At 42.2% G+C, this 23,343-nt stretch overlaps 1 protein-coding gene across 3 annotated transcripts in view; it reads left to right on the top strand.

Annotated features, from left to right (window-relative positions):
- Positions 1-1,325: 1,325 nt before the first annotated feature.
- Positions 1,326-23,343, top strand: part of KLHL29 (kelch like family member 29) — a 387,294-nt gene continuing 365,276 nt past the window's right edge. Inside the window, exon 1 of one of the 3 annotated variants that reach the window (XM_077782446.2) lies at positions 1,326-1,558. The gene's annotated coding sequence lies outside the window, so the exon portion shown is untranslated. Of the gene's footprint in view, positions 1,559-1,618; positions 23,339-23,343 lie in introns of those variants that run through there. The other 2 variants (XM_085576261.1, XM_085576262.1) reach the window with 2 other exon arrangements.

The raw sequence follows: 23,343 nt of genomic DNA, 5'->3' as shown, positions 1-23,343 counted from the left end.
GTTAGGTCAACAGTCCCATTGAGACTTCTTCTCATCAGCTTCATTGAATTCTGAGCCAACCATATATGCTGGGCAAATAATGCTCCACTAGGGCAAATAACACTGGGCAGGGCTCTCCTGTTCGAAAGGGAGAAAACCGCGGGGGGAAAAACCAGTTTGGAAATCAGAAGAGTGTGTCGTGTGTGCACGTGCTAAATAATTCAGCTTTAAACTGTTCTGAACTTCTGACCCTCACACTCCGCTGTGATGTACAGGACTGGAGGTTTCAATGTTAGTCCACGGTATGTGAAAGACAAAAATGTATGAAGCCTGCCTGTTCCACAGTGAGGCCATATTCAGCTAAAAGCATTCTAATATTAATGATGATGGCTGGGTTTAGAACTGTTTTAGTCCACTGCAATAATTTTCATTTGTTTACGAGGTTGGGAAGAGAGAAAACGAAATTGCTCTGTTAGTGCTGCACCCTGCTTCCTCCAGGCATCGGGCAGCATGTGTCCCTTTTCCAATAAAAACATAGATTTCCCTGTTTCTGTGGGTTGTGTGTTTTCCTCCCTTCCCTTTGCTGGCATTTGGCACAACTGCCTTTCTTCTAACACGTTAGAGCATAGATGCATTTTTTTTAACCAGCCAAGTAAGGAGAAAAGAATTTGATTAAGCTTATTTTTATGCTTACAGGAAATATAAAAGACAAAGTGTTCTATGTTTAAAACTACAGCATATGCAGCTTCTGTGCACATCAGAGAGATCCCTACAAAGCAGCACATGCAGATACAAGATTATACAGAAGAGAGACAGATGCAGGTTTCCGCGCGGAAAATCTCTTGTGACTCCAAACGCGATGGGTATAAAAATTAAAAAAAAAAAAAAAAAAAAATCGCGTTGTTGGGCAAGAATGGTATCAACGTGCTCCAACACTCCTGTGAACTTGGAGAGGCCCGGGACCAGGACGCCGGGGAGCGGTGATTTCCTAAAGCGGGGCACTATTTCTTTCCAAGTACCGGCGGCTTTCCCCGGGGCAGCGGGAGCGCGGTGACCTTTGGATCGCGCTGTCCGCCCGCGCGGGCCGCGGCAGCGCTCGGGCCGCGGCCCGCCCGCACCTGCGCCCGGGCGGGGCAGCGCGGCGGGGCGCGGCGGGACGCGGCGGGGCGGCCCCGCGGGGTGGCGGCGCGGCCGGGGCTCGGCGTCCTCCCTCCCTCCCGCGGGGGCGGCGCGGCGGACGGGGCGGGCCGGGCCGGGCTCCGCCGCCTCCCGCCGCCGCGGTGATTGGCCCGGCCCGCCCCTCGCCCCGGCGCCCAGGCCACCTCCCTCCCTGGCTAAAGCGGGCAGTAGGTGAGGGGAAGGCGGCCAGACGGGAGCATGGTCGCGGCTCCGCAGCAGCCTCCGCCGCCGCGCCGCGCCTCCCTGCCCGGCCTCCAGCGCGGCTCCCGGCGCCCGCAGCCGCGCGGGGCTCTGCGTTAGCGGCGGAGGCTGCGATGCACGAGCCGCCGCTGCCGCCTCCCGCCGCCGCGCATCCTCCCGCCGCCTGAGGACGCGGCCGCCTGCGCCCCCGCGGAGGGAGGTAAGCGGCGCGGCGGTGCCCTGCGCCCGCCGAGCCCCCGCCGCCCGCCGCGCCGGGCATCGCGGGGCTGGGGCTGCCCTGCGCCTGCGCTCGCTGCCCGCATTAAAAACTTCCTGCGTGCCTCCCGCTGCCTGGGGGGTGCCGTGCGGGGGCCGGCGGGCGCTCGGAATGTTGCTGTGGTGGTTTGGGGTTTTTTCCGGGGTTTTTTCATTTTGGCGTGGGGGTCTCCGCCCCCGCCGCGCACCCACAACTTCAGGCGCTCGCTCGGGGAGCGGCGGTGGCCGCGCAATTCCGCCCCCCGCCCCGGTCCCGGGGGCGGCGGTGTCCCCGCAGACCCCCATCCCTGCGGGGGCGGCTGTCCCGGCGGATCCCCCATCCCATCCGCGGGCCCGCTCCGCAGCCGCCGCGGAAGTGCCTGGCACGGCTCGGCGCGCACCCCGCAGGCAGCCTGCTTCCCTCCCCGCCTGCTTCCCGAACGCCTCGGCCGGCCCCGTCCTCTCCCTCTCCCTGGCATGCATTCCCGTTCCTCTTTCTCCCTTTCTTGCTTCTCCACATCCTCACGCGTGATGCATACGAGGAACTTTTCAGCACAATATTGCTGAAATACATATATATATATATATATTTGTGTATGTATAAAAATTAAAATATTTCGTACGATTCCCATGCCGAGGACATGTCCTCGCCGGTGTGAGGTTTTTTTGGCTGCTGCTGTGCTTTTCCATTGATCCTTTCCTTTTTTTTTTTTTTTTTTTTTCTTTCTTTCTTTCTTTTTTTTTTTTTAACCCTGAGGGTTGTTTTCCTGTAACTTGTCTCCGGACCCGAATGCTGCCTGGTGCCGTTCAGAGCACAGAGGTGCATCCCTTGGGTGCCGGTTTTCCGAGGGTCTGACTTAGGCTGGGAGGGAAAAGCTACTTTCTCTTTTGACATTGCGTGGACGTGGTGAGCTGTCCTTGTCGCCTGAGGATGCAGGTCTGTGATCCCTGGGATTTTGGGTTCAGGTCTCTGTGCCTCCCCGGAGGATGGAGGAAGGGACATCTGGAGATGGATGGTGGTCTTTATCGTACACTTCATAAACAGTGTGTGCTCATCCTCTCCAAGATTATTTTATTTTTCCTCCTCTGGTCTTATTTATTAAACTGAAAATATCCCTTGAACGCTGGAGACAGCTTTATCTCCCCACCACAACCAAAAATGATGGAGCCCTGGTCATGTAGTTGGCTGCTTATCTTTTGTTACTGTATATGAAAACTGCATAGAAAAAAAATACAGCATTCTGGTAACTAGATTAAGGGGGATTTAATCACTTTTCCATCAATGAAGGAAAAAGCCATGCATGTTTGCTGCAGGCTTATTACTTGTTTAAATGGAAGATTATACAGAGCATATTTCCGATAAATGAAGAAACTTTCTTTTTCCTGGTAGTCTTGAAAACAGCTGAGCAAGTGTGTGTGTATAGGCACTTGTGAGTCTCTTGCACCAATTTAAACACGTTTATCAGGTTCTTCTTTTGAGGTACTTTCACAAACCCAAACTACTGTAGCTTTAAGGTGACTGCAGATAACAGTTATTGTTTCTTACAATTAGAAATCTGCTAGAACTTTAAATCCTCCTTGAAAGATAGGATCTGTGAGAAAAGGAGCAGTGTTCCATAAGCTTTATTCTTTTTTTATTATTTTTGCCTCCAAACCAAAGCAACAGTGTGTCTATTATTGTTGTATTCTGTCTTAAACTACTAATAGCTTTATTTTTTTTCCCATGTGCAGAAAAATCAAGTACAGCAATATTTTACTCTGACATTTATCTGCATCAAACTTCAGTTATGCTTGGGAGGCTGTTTAATCTTCCCTGAGTAATGTTCAGGATTGTGGCTTTTTGTTTGTTTATTCTTATAACCTGTTCTTATTGTGCGTATTTCTAGAAGTTATCTTCAGTTTAGGATGAAATGTTGGAGCTATGCAAACAATTTAGTGACTGAACCAGAATGAGACTCAGTCTGCATATATAAACTGTGCTTTTCATTGCCTTGTTTTGCATAGCTGTTTTTTCCCCATAACATCCATGTTGATATTTCCTAATAATGCCTATGGTATTTTAATTGAAAATTAACATTTGGTGTTGAAATAACTAACTCTTTGAAAAAATGAGGGTATCACACTGATTTATTTAAAAGTGGAAAAACATCCTGTCATACCAAGTACTTGTCTTGCAAATAATGACCTGTAACACTTAATTTGGGTGAATTTCTCTTCATGTTCATTTTGCATTCAATGAAGGGTCTTAAATGAACTCTGAAATATAAACTGGGCTCTTGGTCTCAAACTGCCTGACTTTCCTGCATTTGTTGTCTCCAGTAGCTTATGAAATGCGTGCACAGTGTGTCAACCTTTCCCTTAACAACAAAACCTATGAGCAAACATTCAGTGTGAATTATATTACGGAAATAAAATATTCTATAGTTGTCATGGTTACAAATAGAGGCAGGGTTACTGGTTTTCATCTGCATGCTGGGGAGGGGGGGGGGGGATCTAGTTTTGTCACTTTTTAATTACGTTTCTATTGAGTGATGGTCATACTTCAGATACCCAATATATTAAAGACATGGCACGGTGAATTAGATTTTGTCAAAGTCTTGCTGAAATGAAACAAAAAGTAGTGGTGTGCAGGAACAAACCCTTGTTCATTTGAGGTTTTTTGAAGCAGAAATCTTGAGGGAAGAAAGTAACCAGCTCTGTTTTGTCTTGGTTTCTAGATTAGCATGCTGCCGGCATTGCTGCTCTTCTTCAAACAATAATAAAAAGTATATAGTGTGTATGTTGACTAGAAATCTTCTCAATGAAAGGAGAGGAAGGCACGGATCTAGGAATTAGATGTGATTTTTGGGTTTACTGAGCACTGTGTCTGGTGCTCTCACTTTTAGTGCCTGTTTGCGAGCGGAATTCATTATGCCCAGGTTTCTGTGATAGTCTCTCCGGCGATGCTGCTCTGCTCCCACGCGTCCTCCTCTGCCAGGTAGGGGATCTGTGGTGTCCCTGGCAGCTGCTGGGCTTTGGGCACCAGAATCGGGACCCTGACTGTTTGCAGCTGTTGGCGCTTATCCCATTGCTGTGTCTCTCCTTCTCCATGCTCATCTGCAATTCAGTCTTGTCCATGCCTCCTTGTTTTCCTGACCTTTTAATTTAGTTCTGATACCTGATGAACCCATCTTCTGAAGCAGAGGAAAAAAATAAATAAAAGACCAAAATAATTATTTTTTTCTTCCCTTCTTGTCTTTGTGTGCTGTGGTGGAAACTCACACATAGCATTAGGGTGAGAGAATACCCCATTATCTGTAAATGGAGAGCGAAATTCCAGGCTGTCCCACCTTGTTTAACCCTTGTAACTTGCGTCATACACTTGTTGTGCAATTTATTTTTAATCTTAAGACTCATTTGGGGTTTTCTGTTGCACTGTGAAGTTTTGGTCTCTCTTTAATATTTTTGTTGAGGTTTTCTATCATCCCTTCTTTATGCTGAGCATGGTCTTACTTGAGTTCTTGTAATGACTTGTCCACTACGCTCCATCCTAGACAGCTGAGGGCCTGATCCCAAAGCTGTTCTCTTTGCAGAGCCTCAACTTTATAATGCAGCACTGAAGTCTACATCATCTTCAGATCACTAATTCTTTGTGCTGCAGTCGAGACTTCTTAGCTAAAAATCTCAGCATGGGTTAGTGACTTACTTGGTCCTTCTGCTTTTCTGTTTTTCCTTCCAGATCTCTCATTTTGCAGTTTGCTGATTCAATAACCTTAAATACGACATTAAGTTCAATCATTAGGTTCTGTGATTTGTGTATCTAATCACTTCCTTAATGTACTCACCTCTCTGCAGAAGAACGACGGTGTGAAACCTATATCCTGAAGCCCATAAACATAGAAATTAGACAAGGTTGAATATACCTGCAGGTAACTGAATTACTGCATTGACCCTTTGTTGTATTTTTTAAATAATTCCTCTTGTTTTATATTGGCTTATTCAGTGTGGAGAATGATTTCAACATCCCTCTGTGCAGTTAACTCTTCCATAAAGTTACTTGGTAGGAAGGTGGAGCTCCTACGTTGGGGGCTTAAGATGCTCTTCCCAAGAAGTAAACTGCCAACAGCAAATCCGAGTGTGAGGCTGTATCAAACGTGAACAGGTTTGACATGCTTCTGTCACTTCTGTGTTTCCTTTGTTACCAGAGGTACAAAGAACTCCTCCTCAGCTATAAAGACATTAAAAGGAAATAGTTTAGAAATCTCTTATGGGAACGCCTTTCTGTCAGGTTTTTGGACATCAGCAGTGGGTCCCAGCGTGTGAATATGCATCGTGTATCTGGTGTGGTGAAACCAGACCTGGTGCAAGCGGTGCCCAGAAGCCTTCAGGTGCTGTTGTTATGCAGCCGGTTACCTCTGTGCTGTCTTGACCATCTGATAAATGACAGTAACTGAATTCCTAGTCACACTCTTCCATAAATAATTTTATGCTGTGGATTAGAATATGTGGAACATGGGACCATTTTGTCTAATCTGTATGTACTTTCTTTTTTTTTTTTTTTTTTTTTCTTTTAATCTGTGATGCTTAGGTTCAGGTTTTCAGATCTTCACAACTTGGATTTTGGCCATAATTGGTATTAACATCAGGAAAACACAGGTTTTTTTGGTGGTCTTAAGTTTCAGGTAAAGTATACTGCTGGATTGCAATAATAATACTAATTCTGTGAAAATGTCTGCTGAAATATAGACAAAGACTTATTTTAAAATGAACTCAATGTTCCTTTTGTAGCGTTCTGTGATTTGTGTTTTTGTTTAATTCCCTGCCATCCATTACAATATGCCATGTGATGTGTGATGTTAAATGCTGGGTTTTCTGGTTTTGTTTGTTTTTTCTTGGGTCAGTTTCCAGTTTTAGAGCTCTACATAAGTACAGGTAGTACACAGTTTGATTGGGAAGCAGATTATATCTCAAGGTGTGCAATGGAAATCCTTCAGTGCAGAAGTTTGCAAGAAAATCTGCCACTGATAAAATTCCTCTGCAACATTGCTGTTAACTAAAAGCTATTAAATAGGTTGTGGCAGGAGTGTTTCTTGGACTGTTAGTGTAGTTGAGAGATACTGTGAAGAATCCTTCAAGTTGATACAGAGGTATCTGAGGCAATAACCATGTTTGGTAGTAGGACTCAAATTCGGAAGATGCTAGTTTATTGAGCTGGACTCCGTTCATGTGTCTCTTCATATTTTTGAATCTTGGAGATGCATTATCAATAATCTCCACTCCTGTTGTTTTTTTTTAAAGCCCCCCCAGACAAACCCAAAAACCTCCACCACAAAACCAAGATCTGCATGACAGTACAGACTTCAGAAATCCTGAGTTTAAAAATGTGATTTAAGGCCTTTAGCTTCAGACACTTCTTAAAGTCCATGCTGATGAGTAATTAATATTTAAATTGGATAATTCTGCTCTAAGATCTGCTTTGTCAGCCCTTGTTGTCAGATTTTGTTTTTGGTCTGCAAAGGCAGTGTTGGTGGATTTGCAGATTGCAGCATGCTATAGCTGCTCAGAGAAAGGTTTATTTCCTCAATCTGAGGCTTAAATATGCTTTCTCCTTTAATTAGTGAGAGACAAATTTAAATGCAGTTAGTTTTTCCAGGCACAGGTAAACCCCAGATCAAAAGGAGAGGTGAAAGAGTTCAGGAAGTTCATTGCAATAATCACACAACATGGAATAACTTTAAAGTGGATGCAGCTGTGTTTACCTGTGCTTTGGAATCTATACGTATTGCAAAGATTTGTAGCTTGTTGAGCACCTGAATTCATTAAATGATTCCTAACATATTGTGTACTTCAGAAACTTCATTTTTCACTTTCTCTTGATTTTTTTATTGTCTCTTGCCTGCCAAAGGTGGAACAATGCCAAATTGGAACACTTCATATTACAAAATTTTGTTGGGTATATAAATGTCTGGAAAACACTTCTGAAACTATATGAAATGCTACAGAATTAAGCAGTATCTTTTTAAGCTTATTCATTAACTCTTCATAAAGTTTGGAAGAGCAGTAGCAGACAAGCTGCTTATTCTATAGTTTCTTATGTTCTAATACAAGCAGTAGAGCACAAAAATATACGTGTATGTGAAATGTATAAATTAATTCAGCTATATTGACCTGTACACAATGAAATGGCTTCTTGACAGTGCTTATATGCCTAAGTGCATCCTTAATATGGGATGGCTCAGTAGGGCTATATAGCATGGTGTTTGTGCTTGGATTATCATGGCCTAGAACACTGATGGCAGTGGAAGTTGGGTCTTCTGGTCAAGGCTTTTTTTCTTTTGCCCTCTTACTTTTTGTAGGAACTAGTTGGAGGTTATAAGGCTATCTGTGAAGACTCCATCAAGGAAAGAAGGAAAAGAAGGAACACTTTTCCTAGAATTTTACTGGTAGTCACTGGAGTAGGGAGAAATTTCTGGAAGGTTGGAGGAAGTGGCTGCTTGATTATGAGATACTGGTTATATTTTAAGGGTTTTATTTAAAACCTGGATCATATAAATATGTACTTCAAAGATGCATCTTGTTTCTTTCTTATCCTCTCTTCTCAGTTGGAAATAGGAGTAGATGCAACAAAGCTTAGCCAGATGTTCCTCATGACAGTGGACTGGCCTGCTTTCCCCTCCAGACAGTGAATCCACTCTCCCCAGTTGTGAAACAGCTCAATAGGTTACATCTGAAAAGGCTCTCTACTACCACAGACACTTGGCAATCCATCCTACTCAGAGTAGAGAAATACCAGATACTCTAAGGGTATTGTGTGATGAGAGGTTATGAAAAATGCTGTGCTTTCTTTCTGTAGAAGGGCACAAAAGTGTGTGACTAACACTCCCAGGTCATCTCTGACAGAGTTGCTAATAAAATGTAAGGCAAAATGTTAAATGTACTGCACTGCCCTCTTTATTATGCTATTTTTGGCTGATCATATGAGGAAAGTATGTATCATTTAAACAAAAGTCACTGCTCTGTCTTCCCTTCTTTCTCTCCCCTACACTGTTTCACATTTCTAAACGTTGAGCATACCAATCAATATTCCATTAAGAGGAGAATTAACTTGGGAGAAGCTTGCATGTATTTGCATGTAGTAGCTTATTTCTAGTTCTGTGGCTTTGTGTTGCCTTTCCCCAGTGTCATATTTTCTTTTTTATTTTAAGAACACTCCAAATATTTGTGCAATTACTTCTAGTAGTGAGGTTTGCCATGCCCCATCTTAATTTTGTCAATATGAATTGCTGGTAGAGCTGTCTGCAGTGCCCTGCTTGCAGGCAACATCAGTCAAATGTTTGTAGTTACCTTTTTGCTTCTGTTTTACAATAGCTGGGCATCAAGGTACTAGGCTTCAGATCAAATGTTGCCCCCGGTTACACATATGTAGTTAACAGAAATCAATGTTGCATAGGCGTAAATGAAAGTTGGGTTTGATCTTTGGTGAGTTAACTCTTATCTCTTCTACACTGATGCTAGTCTAGATTTTCTGCAGGCTGGATTGAATGCCCATTCTCAAATTCAGAATTCATGAGGCTTTGGCTGTCTGTGCCAACATTTTATTCCTTATGGTCTTTGCATGAGACTGAAAGTAAAAACCTCCCGCTTGCTTTCTGAGGTCTGAGCCTTAAGACTGCAAACAAATGTAATGAGATGTGATTAAAAGCTGCCTGTAGCACATAAGAGTGTGGGTTGTGGCTGCGTGGGACCTCCTGGGGAACCTCTCAGTTGATCTTGATGTGTGAATTGTCACAAGAGCTGCTGAACTGTGGACCAAATCCCGATCTAGTTAACACCTGTGGAGCTGACATATTCCAATATGTATCTGATGTTGCACCGTGCTTCTCTACCCTGAGGAACAAATCACTTGTGAAATTCAACTGTGAAGGTCTTGAGGTCGAAGGAAAAGTCTGCAAATCTCAGAAGATGACAGCAAATGCAAGAGAGGGGGAAGGAAATATTTGCTAGTTGCTGGTTTGTATGCTCCACCTGCTTCAGTACCTTTTCTTCTTTCCCTTCACTTCATTATTATATAAAATGGACCAAATTTCTACTTGTCCCAGATCTGTGCAGTCAAATGAAGTTACATTTGGTACCCTGAAAACATTAGATAAGTGTTCTACCCATTCTTTAAGTTTATTGAGTCTTTAAAATAAAGCCTCCTTCCTAGTGTTTTTTCCTTTTTGGAAGAAAAGTATATAGTTTTATGATTAAACTTCCAGGCAGTTTGAGTTTTGCAACATCACAGCCTGTCTCTCTGGGCACTAAAAGGCAATGAGAAGTTGTGGCTGATATTTGAGTTACTTGGAGGAGGAAATAAAGGATTCTAGAAATGGTATAGGAATTAAGGAAATAATAAGGCTTGCCTGGAGTTCCTAAAATGTGAGATTGCCTTAAAAAATGGTACTTGGATACAGAACTGCAGCCAGAGATGAAGAGAATTACGATTGCCCTAATACTCTTTATTTTGGTTTATTTGTTTTTCCTCTGTCTCAGAGAGAAATTTTGAAAGCCCATTTGTGTGTGTATAGGGTATGTTCTTGCTAGAAAAGAAATTGAAGCAAGTTTTCCTTAAATTCACTGTTTCAATATCACACTTGAACAGTTCACAGCAGCATCCTTCAAGCCTTCTAAAAACTATTCTTAGACAAATATTGTTGTTGCAGCAGATAAGTTACTGAAGTATTGTATTTCAAGAATAATACAAGTAAAACAAACAAAAAAAACCAACCTTTGTGCCATGCTGGCATCTTTATTCAAGGAACTGCATACAGCTGCAGTGCTCTGATGGCAGAGTTGAGGGAGCGTGGGCTGGAGATCAAGAATGACACCCAGTTGGGTCGGGTTGAGAGGCTTAAACACTGATTTTATGATGGAAGTGCAGGTGCAGCTTGAGCCCAGGCATCTCCTGCTGGAGGTGATGGTTAACCAGGGCATCATCAGGCATTCATCTGGGGAAGCCAGGAGGCTAGTTAGACTCCTGCTAGAAGTCCTTGTTAACCATTCCCTTCCCATTTTTAGACTGCACTGTTTATCAGGCAGTTATTCAACTTTAGGAAAACATGAACAGGCTCGAGTTCCTCAAGATATTTACTAAAATGGCATCACACATGAATTATTTTAAGTCTTTTCCTGTCTAAATGTTACCTGTGAAATTAAAATCTATCAGTTCATGACTTTCAGTAGACCAGTCATCTCTTGGATTTGACTACAGCCACTTAAGGGTTGGCTTAAGTGGATAGTTTTATCTAGAAACAAAGCATGAAACCCTTATTTTTATGTAGGAAAGATTGCAAAAAACTTAACAACAGTCAGAACTGTTCAGCCTTGGGCCATCTTGATTAGAAACTGAAAGAATAAAAAACCTCAAGATTAACCACCAGGATAAGATCCAAGAACTGTCAGTGCTCATTTAACCTAGATAATATTACTTTTAAATTTAGGTAAAAAATTAGGATTAATGCCTGGGCATTGTATGTATAACTATTACATGCACAAATAGACCATTTAATCTTGGCTTGCTATATCTAATAAGTATGTTTCACTGTATCTGCAGCCAACATAATGTTCAGAGATGCTTACAAGAATGATTAGCAGACAGCTCTATATAGGAGAACACCAAGTGACAGCATTGCTCTGTGAAACCCATGGCCTCTGTCTTCAGGAAAAAAAATGGTAAATGTAACTGAATCTCTGTGAGGGTTGTTGGCCAAAAAGAATTTTACACAAAAAGTTTCTGATCTTTGCCAAGCCCAGAGCAGGTTCTAAGCATTGGCATCTGAGCTGTCTGCCACTAGAGAGGGAAGGAGCTCTATACAGAGCAGGGATGCAGGACTTGGATAAAGGCACATGTCAAATAAATCAGTGGGTTTTGATAGTTTTTTTGTTTCGCTTTCTAAGGGCAAAATGAGGTCATGAATGTTAAATCACAAAATTTCTTTATACCCCATAACAACTTTGTGAGCAAAGTTTTGTTGCACAGAAACATCCAGAAAAAGACAGAAATGCTTCACACTATGTATGATGGAAAGGTGCAAATATTTTTGCCATTGAGCAACAGTTAACTGCAAATTGTACTGTGGAAGCTGGAAACAAATACCTAACTATCCTGATGAACCAAGAAAGTGCCATGTTCTGTATGAAATGGAAGCACAAAGACCTTCCAGGGAATTCTGGAAAGCAGTGAAATTCTTCCATTTTCCTTCATGTGACCTCAGTGTTCCAGTCTGCCTTTTTATTTAGCTGCCACTCTGGAGCTTTGCTGTTGCACACACACACAAAAAAAATTCCTAGAAGTTATGTGGGGTCATCTTGAGTTCTGTGTGTAACTGCAGCTTTTTTTGGCTGCTTTAGGGTCAGGCTTGTGCAGCCCATCTGCCTTGTAGCTCTCCTCTTTCAGTGTGGCTGGTTTGCCAAAGCAGTCTGCTATATATATATTTATATATATATTCTCAGAGTAGCTGTACATGCACTCTGCTCCCAAGTTACTGCATTATCTCTTCTGTCACTGCATCTTAAACCTTTAGCTCTCTTTTTTTAGCTTTATCTTGTGTCAGATTAATGAAAGCACCACCCACAATTATTAAGCATCTGAAGGATAAAACACATAGTGTTAACTTTAGTTTATATTTGAGGGTTTTTTTTTTTTCAATATTTGATTTTTCTGTTGAGGCAATAAACTCTTCTGCAACAAGGGCTGTTATTTTTTTGCCTGTACAGTCAGAGCTGCCTCCCTAGTTGTGCCTGGTACTTTAACAGCACAAAAATGATTCATAAGCTCTGAAAATGCTGTTCTTTTCCACCCCTCCTTTCTCCACTTCAGTCGACAAAGATTCTGTTATGCTGAGGCAAAGCAGAACTTTTCTGTTTCTCTTAATTACTTATTTTATAAGATGAAAATATATCCTGGAGAGGTAAAATGAACGTTACAGAATGTACAGTGATTTCTAAAATTATTTTAATAGGGTTTAAAAAAATATTTGAGATTATTCTAATCTATGGATAGTGAGCAGTAAAACAGGCTTGTTAGTCAGGGGTGTATCTGTTTCTTCTGGAAGGCAAGTATGTGCTTTGTCTCACTCCTTTAAAAATAGTAATCCTAGGAATATATTGAAGGCTCCAAACTATTTTGGAGGTGGTTGTTGATGTAGAGGTCCACAGTCACGCCCACCAGAGGGCATTTTATCACCAGTTTCTTGGGGAAAAAGTTTTTTTTCTTTAAGTCATGAATAAAATAGTAAATATTGGACGGGAAAGCAATGTATGAAACATTGTACAGATAGCTTTTTTGTTTATATATAAATACATATGCTTATTTCCTGGCTGTATTTATATGTAAATAAGTAATGATGTCGGCTTGAATGGTTGGGTTTCCCCTCTGCTTTCTAAATACTTTCTAATTTTACTTAGGGAAAATCTGGGGAGAAAGGAATTCCTTAAAGCTCTCCCACAGCTGGTGCAGCCATCGCTTACCAGGACACTGCTCTCCCTACCACACAGGTGCAGCAGATGCTCTGGATGATTGCAGTGTAGCCTTGCTCCCCCTCTCCAGGGCACTCGGAAGCAGAGGCTGCTGTTCAGGAGCCCCACTCATTTAGGAGGCTGGAATTTGTGAATATAGTTCATAGCGAAGCCCCTGGATCTAAAGGAAGCACTTGGCAGCTGGGGAAGTGTACATCTGCCAGATGGACCTGACATCTTGTGTTTGGCAGCAGTTAATGTTAAGGCATGATATGCAAAATACAAGGATGACAGCTAGGAAATGAATTTTTATTCTAAAACCTGTGCTTTGATTTTGGTTTTTGCTTTTTTACTCATCTATCTTCTATTATGAAATAAAGCTCTGCAGGAAGGGGAAAAAAATCTGCTCCTGAAAATACCTTTTCTGGCCAGTTTTCAGGCTGCTTCCTCGTGAAGCTGACATCTGTGCTGAAGGTTGGGCTGCCCTAGTTCAGATGTGTGACCTTCGTTGGCCTGATACAGAACATAAAATGTGATTAATTCCCTTCGATTCCCTATGGATAAATAGATTGTCTCCAGCAGAGCCCCCATGACTTGTTTGCAGCCTCAGCAGCGGCCTGGGGTCATCTGAGACCAAGCTGCAAAGCCAGGCAGGGCTCTGAACAGCTTGTGCTGGGACGTGTAGGCAGGGCAGTGGTAAAAGCCTTTCTCTTTGCAGGACATTCTCTGTGTCCATGTGGGATGTGCTCTGAATGATGCGATTGGAGATTTGGAGACTTTGTGGTCTTTGAGCATCTGGCTCTTATCCACAGAGGATAGTGATCTTCTTTGGGATGAAGGGAGGCCAAGATGCGAGGCAAGAGCATAGTTCTTTGGAGCATGGCCTCTGGGCAGGTGCCTGCAGTAGGGATGGGTGCACTGTCTTTTTCATGTGCTGCTGGTGGGGAGGCAGAAGGTGCTCTGGCATCCCCTTATCCCAAGGGTCTCATGGTGCTCTGATCTGAACATTTTCTGTGCAAAATAGGCTGAAGACCCTCCACAAATAGTGACTGGGGGTTGTGTGGAAACAATTGCTCAGATCTTAAAATGGTTGCAATGAAAAAGTGAGGTGAAGGATTAATCAAGGTTAGCTCTGCCTCATCAGCAGCAGGCAGTCTCCTACTAAACCACCTCAATGTTTTTTGGCCTCTTTTTTCAGATGATATATCCTTTAGCCAGGAAATATTTTTTTCCAGCAATGTTAGTGTCTGTGCAAATAAATGACCTATAAAAGAATTTTATTAATTCTCTTGTACTAAAACTTTGAATAACATTTTTAGTTCAATAAATTTGCTTTCTAGAACTGTCCAGATGATTTGATAAAGACCTATGTCTTTGCCAGCCTGTCATCACTGAATTTAGTAGCTTAATATCTCCAAGGGTTGTAAAAGATATCTTGTGGTTAAGAGTTGAGAGAGTTGTGGGGGTTTATTACTATTTGAGGGCTCGAATGTAAATTAATTTAAAAGGATGTGATTTTGTATTTTGTTTCCTTGGGTTTTTGCCTGTGGTGATGAGCTGGACCATATAAAAATGTGAGGACCCAACTGTAAAGACTTAAGTGAGGGAGTGTTACTGTAGTGGGTGAGTTAGTCTGCTAAGAGCTTTGCTAGCATAAAAACCCCCAAACATGTTAGGGGAAAAAAAAAAGTAGATGGCAGCACTAAGCTGTTCTGAAGGAGAGAGAATTTGAAGGTGGGAAAGATGAAAAAGCCTGTTAAATCTGCAATTATTGCAACAGTGCAGAGCTCCCGCAACATGACAGCAACTCATATTAGCAAAAGAACCTTGCAATCTGGTTTCCCTGCTGTTACACTGGAAGTAGATGCTACTTCTTCTTCTCATTTCATTAGTAAGGACCATGTGAGGTCTCAGTGTAACTCTGAGCTAAAACAAGCTGTTATCTAGATTTCCTACAGAGTGTCTTAAGGATTTGACCTGATGGCTGTTTGTATCTTGGTGCAATTGTATCAGAAACAATTCCTGTACTTCCGAAGTATGTTCAAAGACACATGTTACTTCAACATATTTTCACTGAGGCACGTAGGTCTGGGGCAGAGTTCTGAGTTATTTGTTCTGTTAGTAGGACCACATAGCCAATAGTGTTTTTTCACAGAATTAGCCAATACCAGACTGAAATATTATAAAGATGCTGATTATTCTGCATTTGAATTAGTATTTTAATGTGCCTCAGCAGAAGCCTTTCATATTAAAAAGAACTACTTGTCACCGTTTGCTTACTTTGCTGCTTTTCTCAGTCTGATGTCAAACACTGATTTAAGGCACCTTGGGAGGGGAGGGAGATGCTTGCCTTGGAGCCAGGTGACTGCTTTGCTTGAAATCTGTTTCTGAGCAGCAAAAGACTGTTTTTGCTTTGCATTTTGTGAACTCCAAAATAAAGCAAGCAAAAAACCAAGTTCACTGTTTTTGTACTTATGCTTTGAGGCAGCCTGTCCACAAATAAACTAAGGAGTTTGGCAGCATTGTGAGGGCAAGAAACTTGAATACTTTCAGGGCATTCAGCTCTGAACAGAATGGGAGAAAATCCATGTGTTTTTAATTACCTACTAGCTGTTTCCAACCTTCTGTCTGACCAGCACTCTCTTTAGGGAGCAGGAGAGCCTGCTGGTGGTGCAGAAGGTGAGCTGCTTGGACTCTAGTCACGCTTTGTGCTGTGACAGCTTCCCTGGGGAAGCCTGTTTTAGTGCTCAGCCACCCTCTCAGTGAAGAACCTCTTCCTAGTGTCTCATCTGAACTTTTTTTGATCTTTTGCAAATGGAAGACTAGTTGTGTGGTTGGATATTTGGTGTAGCTAATGAGGAAAACCCTCAAAATAGTGTAAGACCAAATAAATCAACAAAAAGCAAAAAATAAAAAAAAAACCCAAAAAACCCCAACAAAAAAACTGGACCCAAGAATTTTTTACATTGGTTGATTTGTAGCTTCTGCGCTGAAAGTAACTTTATATGGTGGTGATTGCATGTATTGTTTGTTATTATAAGTATTATAGGAATTTGGCAGGGTTTAAGACTGCTAAAATAAACTGTTATTTTAGGAAACAGCAAGTAAGTTCTGCTTCTGGAGAACTGGATATGCATTGAGGATATAATTTTAAATATTACAGTTTTTGTACCTTCTTGAGCAGCTAAGTTGGTTAATTGATATACGCTATGAATGAACTTGTTTATCACATTGAGCTTATTGGTCCAGTTGTGACCTCAGAAAGATGGGAAATATTATATAGTTTTTTGTCTGTATTTAAGCTTGTGATACTCCTGTAAAAAAAAAAAAAAAATCCCAACATTTAACTTATTATTAAACATTCAGTGCTTATAAAGGGCTGAATATGTTGTGTCCAGATGAAGCTTAAAAACAGACTGACCATGGAGCTGCCAGACTTTAGGTCCATTTAATCAAATACCTACTTCCGGCAGTTCCCAAGGGGAACTTTATAAAAGGAGAAATGATATTTTGATTTGGGCTATAGTAATTATCTTTGTCTCACAATACCTTTCAGGGGTTATTCCAGAAGTGTAATACCTTGTACCAAGATTTGTTTTATCCTACACTCTTTATTCTGTTGATGTTCTTAATCTTATGTGTCTGCTTTGGGGCAATTCTTGCTTTTTTTGGCCTTGACAACTTCTGGCTTCAAGCTCTGCAGTCTGGTTAGACATTTTTGAGACTATCTTATTTTTATCTCTTCTGTAACTTGTAGCTTTTATTGAATTTCCCTTTGTTATGCAACCAAGAAGAGAAACTGAAGCTATGATTTCTTCCTGCTAGTCATGATTTTACATTTTTATTTCATCCCTGAATTCTGCTATTCAGTCTTCAGTCTGCCTTCAAATAAGCTTCTCCACATCCAAAATACCGTTGTTATGGTCTCTGAGCATTTTCTGAGTCTCCAGTATTTCCTGTGGATTTGGGTGCCTAGCAGAGAGTAAGGAAGCAATACTGTTGATTTCATAGTGGCGCTTCAAAACTGCATTATTCCTCAAGCTAACATGCTGAAGGTTTCTTGGTATTGTTTTCCCTGCCTCACTGAGCAGTTGTTGCAGGGTTTTCTGTGACCTCTCCAGAATGGTGCCCACAGGAATTTAGCTGAAGGACTGAAAGTCTGAATTGCTTTCCTTGAGATGAAAATACTTGATATACTTTGTTCATTTTAATACAGGTTATCATTGATGTTTTTAAGGTTAGGGGTTTCTCTTTCTCTAAGATCAGTGACTCTTCTGAATGGTTTTACAGATTTTGGGGAATCTGAATTGGATCTTATTCTATCTTTGGAACTAGGCTAACGTCAAGAAATTATCATTTTTCATGTCTATATCAAGGGTCCTGCAGTTCCACAGGTTTCCTTTCTTAACCAAGCTTTGCATCAGTAGGAGATGGTGATTTGCTGAAGTCTGGCTGTTCCAGGATTAGACACTAAGTTTTGTCTCTTTCTGGTTTTACTCTCAGGAGCAGACCATGGAGAGGAGGGGAAGGATGAGCAGGATGACTCAGTGTACAGCATGCCTCCTCTGTCTGACAAGCTGTGCAGTCCCTGGGGTTTCTGTCAGCTCGGGCCACAGCAGTGGTATCTTTAGTGCAGCCAGACTTGTGTTTGAGTCCTCCAGGTCTACACATCTGTGTGTGTGATGGATTCCCCCAGCTGAGCAATGCTCGTCTCTGCTTGTATGTCTCATCCCCATCCCACCTATTTTCCTGTGTTGCCTTTATAATGAGTCAAGTTGAATTTCTTTAAAAAAATTTGATTCCCACCTTCCCTCTCTGGCTTTGACTTCTGGCTGTCATTTCTCAGGTGTCTGAACAGTTGCCTCAAGGCCTCTGCTTCTCTGTTCATTTGTGCTGATTTAAGCTGAACATGGCTGATTTATGAAATATATCTTAAACAAAGTTGACTGAATAGCAAGGTTTTGTTTCTCTTTTTTTCTGGCTTTTTCCCCTCCCTTCATGGGAACTTAATTACCGAGGGCTAGAAATGATTTTAGTGGCTGGTATTTTTCTGGTTTTATTCAATTTTCATGAAAATTAGATCCAAATGTAAGTACTGTGCATTTCCTTCACGCTGCAAATTCTAAGAAAATATCACTTATAAACAGTGAAACAAACAAATAAAAATGTATCCATTGCTTGTTTGCTTTGAAGTAATACTTGTATATAATCAAATGACTCCAGGAGCTGGCAGGCAGCTTTAAGAACAACATCAAATGTGATTAAAGCAAATACTCAGTTGGCAACCATTGGACCTTTATCACAGTTACGGCTTCTCAGCATCAGACTTTCAGCACTTCTGAAACACTGTGAGAATGAATAAATAACCATCTTCAGAAAATCTGAGGTGATTGCATCTGTTTGGCCTTTGTCATGCCATTTCTGCTCTGTGACTTTCTGCATTTCTGCTCCATGACTTCCTGCATTTCTGCAGTGTCTCACGTCAGGCTTTGCAAAGCTCTAGGAGCTGGGAAACTGAGATGCAGAGAAGAGAAGGGATTTGCCTGAGGCACTCAGATCAAATGTACTCCCAGTTCTGGTGGCAGGAATTGCGACTTGCATGTTCCTCTCTAGGCTCCAGTGATGTGTTGTCCTGGAGGGCAGCGCTGTTTGTTTGTGCCTGGGCAGCTGAAGGTGACCTGCCCTCTGGGGTGGGTTGGTGGCTCTTGGCTGCAGTGGGAAGGTGAAGTTTTGCCTGTGATTTGAGCAGGTTGTAGTGGTGATAATAAAACCCCATCTACCCCACTGCCAAAGACTTGGCTGGCCTTGTAAAGATGAAATTTACTTCTAGTGTGCCTTTTCATCCTAGTCATCATAGAATAAATATACAGACACAAGACAATGGTATTATATATTTTTTCTTAATTCTCCAAAAGCAGAATGGTTCTTCCCATTGTTGCTGCCACAACAATGCCTGTGACTTCCAGCACTTGAATTTTATCACTTTATTTTGTGGAATATTGGTTCTTTATTTCAGTACACTGGGCTGTGGAATGTGGTAGGCTCCTGTAGCAATGCCCTCAGTCTGCCCCAGTGTGCCTCTGTGATGGCTCACAGTCCAGAGACCTTGCCAGGGAGATACCGAACACAGTATGCAAAGAAGTAGCAAAAATCCTGTGGAATTGAGCCCTAGCAGGCAAAAAAAAATATTCCAAAGCTGTGACTGAGGGAAGTTTTTTTTGAGCTTGGCAAAGTAGGCTGCAATGAAGGTTGCCTTGGAATTGTCGTTGTGCTGAAAGGGAACTCATGGTCTTTGGCTTGGGTATTATAGGATGTTAGGATAGATTAGAGCCACAGAGTCCTAAAGGGTTTGGTTGTCTTAAATAATTTTGGATAGTTTGACTAGTTGAATTGAGGCAGCTGCTCCAAACTGCTCAGTTCCTAAAATGAGTTGCCTCTTGCAAGGAGTCAGCAGTGTTCTGGTAACATGGAAGAGCGTGGGTGACTAATCTGCAGTACAGTGCAAAGTCCCACCTCTGGCACCGGTGCTGTACAGGAGCCTGTGAATTGGCACAGCAATGAATGGAGCTGATGGAACTGTGTGCAAGGCCATGGTCTGTCAGAAGCTGTCTTGATGAGTAGTCCTCATCCTATAGCTGCTGGATGGCTGTGGGGATTATTCTGAATTTCCCAGAGGTGGGGTTTTTGCTTGTAAAAACTGAGCCATGAGGTAGGAAAAGCCCTTTATACCATTCTGGGTGTCTGATGCCCAGACAGCAGCAGCAGCAGCTGTCAGGAATCTCTTTATCAGCAGCACAGAAAAGCTGGGGCTGTGGGGCAGCACTGAAATTCCAGCATGAGGGTATCCTTAGAGCACTGAGCTGGGGCTCACGGCAGCAGCAGGTAACAGTGCTGCAGAGACAAGGGCTGGGAGTGGAGTATCGAAGCAAATCGAGTGTTGGAAATCTGAAGCACTGTCCAGAAGGGAAACATCCACTAAAGGAAAGTCAGCTGTGCAGGAAGGAGATGATAGAGCTTTTCCTGTTTTGCACTTAAAGAAGAATTAAGAGGATAATCTGCTGTGACAGCTGCCAAGTACCTGCTGTGGTGCTGCCTTAGTGATGCCCCAGTCCTTGCCCAGCACCTGTGCCTGCCAGCTGCTGATAGAGGGATGCAGCCATGGATGGCCCAAGTGGAAACGCCACTCTTTTTGGAATAAGGAAGAACTTGGCTTGTGGAGAATAGAGAACAACTACAGAGAGCAAAATGCTTCCTTTCTGCCTGGGGTTAGTTAAACTTAAAGATAGGTTGTAGTATTGCTTATGCAATCCTGAAAAGTTTCAGGAAAGGAAGAAGTAGCAATCAAAGTCATTGTTCATAACTAATCTTGCTGCTGAGACCTGTCAAGTCTTTGCGTTACTTGAATTATTTCCATATTCTAAAACCATCCGAGAAGGAAATTACTGTCCAGCTGTATTTTCATAAAGTTGACCCTGCTTCTGGCTTGAGAATATGTTGCCAATTATTAGTTACTTTCTTTAAATGCCTCATCTCTTAGTTCTTGACTTGATGAGGTTCTCCCCATCAGTCATGAAGATACTTATACAAGTGTTAGGAAAAGTCTTCAAGCTTTAAATGGTGGTTGTGGGAGAAAACATTGTAAAGTATTTCACCCTTTTGAAGGAACATGCTCTTTTTAAAAGTCTGGATGGGCCATGTTCTTTTAGTCAATGTAACCAAGCTAACGCTGCTGTGATCTGGCAGGACTTGCTCTGACCTGAGGATGGAGAGGTCATGGGGTCCCATTTCCCTCTTTGGTTCTTGGTGTTTGACTACCACTTAAGAACTACACTGAGAGGCTGTCATAGGGCAGCATTTCTTGAAGTTACCTGCTTCTTTCATCTGGCAGTGACACTTTACCTAACCAACAAGTCTGTGTGTGCCAAACTATGTTCTTGCTTGGTAGCTCTAGAGTCCAGACCACAATCTTTTTGTAGAATAGAAGCCAAATCCTGGAGCTGGGCTAGTCACCTATAGTTAGCAGCTGCCTGGCTTATAATCTTGAAGTAGTGCACCCAACATCTAATGTTAATTATTTGTCTGTGCAAGCTTTCACCTATATCTTAATTAAGAGGCAAAGGTTTGTGCTTTCAACACAAGAAAGATCATGGTTTACACTGTCCTATAAAAGCTTGTGGTTATGGACTGAACTCCTTGCTTTTGATGTTAAAAAACCCCAAAAAACCAGCAAACTAAAATCAGTAGTTCAACACTCTTAAGCAGATATCCCTTAAAAACATGTTGGGCAGTCCAAAAAAGCCTCTTATGCACTTTTGAAAGAAAGTGCTGAATGTTTCCAGAAATGCTGTGTGTTACTGGCTTAGGGCACTTCTGGCAAGTTCAGTAGTTAAACAATATTCTAAGCAGGGCACAAGTTGGGGAGCTCCCACTGATGGAGAGCTTGCTTAAACTATTTTAAATCATAAACTGGTCAAATCTTTACTTAAGTCAGAGGGAAAATATTGAAATGTGTTCTTTTACAGAAAGAGATTTTTTTTTTTAGCCCAGATGGACATTTTTAGCCTGAAAAGAAAATCAGCAGCACAGGTAGATACCAAATCTGTTCTGCAAAGAGTTGTTAGTCCTACTGGAAAGATTGCTGAAATGAAAACAGAATCACAGAATCATGAGGCTGGAAAAGACTGTCAAGATCATCTAGTCCAGCTCATTCCCTGACACCTCAACTAAACCATGGCACCAAGTGCCACATTCAGTCGTTTTTCAAACACATCCAGGGATGGTGACTCCACCACCTCCCCGGGCAGACCATTCCACTACTTTATCACTTTTTCCTAAAACTTCTCCAGCACAGTGAAGTATCAGTAGTGCAGCCTTCCCCACAGTGGAAGTTCAGAAACACAAAATGTGGAGCATCAGTCAACCAGTTTTTCTTGAGGTCCTTTATTACTTCATTAGTCATGAGAGGGGGCAGCCAGTGTTTGCTGTATCAGTTTGTTTTGGGATGGTGTTTTTGTTGTTGTTATTTGTATTTGTTTTGTTGTTTTTTGGGGTTTTTTTAATAGTAGATCTGAGGAGAAGCATAACAGCAATGGGAGTTCAGCAAACTTCAGCAGAATAGACAGGCAAAGTAATCTGCTAGGAAGTATCATAATCAGAAGCAAACTACATTTGTCAAAATAAATGAATGAAACAGACTTTATGGTACATTAACTTGTTTGTTTACTTGCATGTAACCAAATTCTTTTGGATTAGCAATTGGTGTCCCACTCATTAATGAATGTTAATTAGGTTCTATTGTGATACTTACTGGCAAATTTGAGAATGGAGGAAGAAAAGGAAACAAGTTATTGAGACCAGGCCCAATAAAGTGCTAAGCACTCCTTGGTTTGATCTGAATTTAAAGGTATTACTTAAATTTTCCTTCAAAACGGGAGAACCAGCTACCTGCAGCCCACCAGGATGGCAGCAAACTTGTGTTGTCTGTCACAGCCCAGTTGCTCTGTGATTTGGGTTTGATTTTTTGGAAGATGTCAGAGGTGTTGCTGACCCTCCCGTGCTGCCAAGCCTGGGCCTTCACCTCTCCCTGTCGTGCTGCGGGGTGAGCAGTGCAGCTCAGCTGCTCTTGTGTTCCACCCTTTGGAGCTGCAGCTGCTTCTCCTGTTATGCACAGCTTTTCCAGAAGGTACAAAGTGAAATTGGGGCGAGTCTTGCCAAATCCTTTGCTGACTCTGAGGCTGTGTGAAAACTGACTGTATAAGAAATTCTCGTGTTGCTGTTGGGAGAGGTAATGGCTGTGTCTCAAGGATTTCCATGCTACCGATGTGAGGAACGAGGCACTGGTTTGTGTCACAGTCACAAGCCAAGTCCCTGAAACAGAGTAGGCTTCTACATGTGTTTGAAGGTGGCAGAGGAGCTGTTTTGGCAAGAGCGTTAATTTGTGGAGAATGATTAGGTGGGATGGAGATCTTCCCCCTCTGTATCAAGGCGGTTTCTCTCCCGATTGTTGAATTTTTTATGAGTAAAGTACAGGAAAGAAACTGCGTAATTCATTGAACTGTGTTTTAATCAGATGTTAGCACTTCACGGTTCCATATGTCCTACTAGGTATCTCAGCAATTTTTTTTGGGGAAGCAGTAAAACACGAAGCAAGCCACTCTAATCTCTTCTTGCTTCACCAAGCAGGACTCAAACGAGGAGATCAGTACAGTGATCCTGAGCCAAGAGCCTCGGAGCTTTTAGCAAAGACTGCGGTGGCAAAGACACTGATGAGGTGAT

Source organism: Lonchura striata, chromosome 3 (genome assembly GCF_050655825.1).
Source record: "Lonchura striata isolate lonStrDom1 chromosome 3, ASM5065582v1, whole genome shotgun sequence".
NCBI classification, from domain to species: Eukaryota; Metazoa; Chordata; class Aves; order Passeriformes; family Estrildidae; genus Lonchura; species Lonchura striata.
The sequence above is the reverse complement of the archived record's forward strand: the minus strand, read 5'-3'. Positions and strand labels throughout refer to the sequence as shown.